This window comes from Juglans regia, chromosome 6 (genome assembly GCF_001411555.2).
Source record: "Juglans regia cultivar Chandler chromosome 6, Walnut 2.0, whole genome shotgun sequence".
Lineage (NCBI taxonomy): Eukaryota > Viridiplantae > Streptophyta > Magnoliopsida > Fagales > Juglandaceae > Juglans > Juglans regia.
In genome coordinates, this window is record NC_049906.1 from 11,526,678 (window position 1) to 11,528,183 (window position 1,506).

The following is a 1,506-nucleotide window of genomic DNA, read 5'->3' on the forward strand; positions in this document are numbered from 1 at the left end:
CTAAAATATTCACCTCTGGTTTCTGTTTTGTTCAAAGGCTATTTTTGTCTACGAATCAAATGTTTTATCATTCATGTTCTAAATATTAAAAAAAATTTATCAGTTGTATTTTCTCAAGACTTGAATGATGTGGATTTGATTTTTAAAAAAAGTTTTTGAACCAAACTAGTGTTGAGGCTTTTATTGAAATTATCATGTGTATGTTTCCTATTCTCTTATTTTTGAAATTAGTGATCTTTCATGCTATTTGTAAGATCTGAAATTAGTGATCTTTCTTGCTATTTGTGTATGCTTTTCATCAAAGTAGAGATAATGAGAAGGAAATGAAGGTTTGGCAGTTTGAATGCTGCATTGCTGTTTTCTTGGGGTTTAGTGTGATGAAAGAAAGAAATATAAATGTGCTAGATGCTAAAATATTGAGTTCTAGCTTGTTTTTTGTTCAAAAAGTATTTTTGTACATGTAATTAAATGTGGCATTATTTATGCTGTATGAAATACCGAAAAGTTTTTATTGGTTTTATTCTCTCCGAACTTAAATGATGTGGATTTCTTTTTTTAAAAAAATTTCCTGAACCAAACTAATTTTGAGGCATTCATTCAAAAGGCTCACTCAAAATTCATATCATATTTGTTCTCTTGTTGGAAGTACAAACTTAGTTATGGTAGGTTGAATAACTTTTGATTTTAATCTCAATCATTGTTCATTAGAAGCAAACAGACCGTTGTGACTCATTAGCATTTTCATTGCCTTTTCCTGGTTATTTTGCATTTATAAAGATTCTCATTGTTTGTTTTTTCCCTTATATATTTTCGGAAATCGAAGTTGTTACTGGCCGACAGGTGAGCCTGAGTACATGATCGGTATATTAATTATGGTCCAAAACTGTACGTTTACATATATATAGCAGTAGTTTATAAAATCAGGAACACAAAGCTGAAAGCTATATATTTATATACATGATATATATATATATAATTAGGTACTTACCGAGATGAAACCATGTCTCAAAGTGAGATAATCAACTTTTGCTACGGAATGGAAGAATTGTCTGAAGAAACATTTCTGCATGCATGGACCACATGAATCAATTATATCCAAACTAGCTAGCACGCACTCAGACACAGACTATATAAAAGGAGCTAGCTTATAATAGTTGGGTATGCAACAACTCACAATCCAGAGCTGAAACGGTGTTCCCGTACAAGAACTCATGTGCCGCCTTCCAAATGTGGTTTGCCTTGTAAATCTGAATCGATTGGGATCTGATTTATAATATTAATGATATTAGTCATGCAATTGCATGCACGTACCATCGAGTAGTAGTACTACTACTTATTAATATATATATATATTAATAATATTAATTAAAACTATATATATTCATTTGATAACTTTTACTACATTTTTTTTATATGAATTGGCTTTTTTAATTTAATCTTATTAATTACTTGATCTGATGATCCGTAGCTAGCTAGCTAGCTCATACAGACGTTAATATCAGAAGT

General features: G+C 30.3%; 1 long non-coding RNA gene across 1 annotated transcript; it reads right to left on the reverse strand.

Annotated features, from left to right (window-relative positions):
• Nucleotides 1-800: 800 nt before the first annotated feature.
• Nucleotides 801-1,264, reverse strand: LOC118348585. Its single transcript, XR_004801666.1, has 3 exons — nt 1,175-1,264; nt 989-1,063; nt 801-846 (listed from the first exon to the last, which is right to left on the reverse strand). It is a non-coding gene; the product is annotated as an uncharacterized LOC118348585 (long non-coding RNA).
• Between the last annotated feature and the right edge of the window lie 242 nt (nt 1,265-1,506).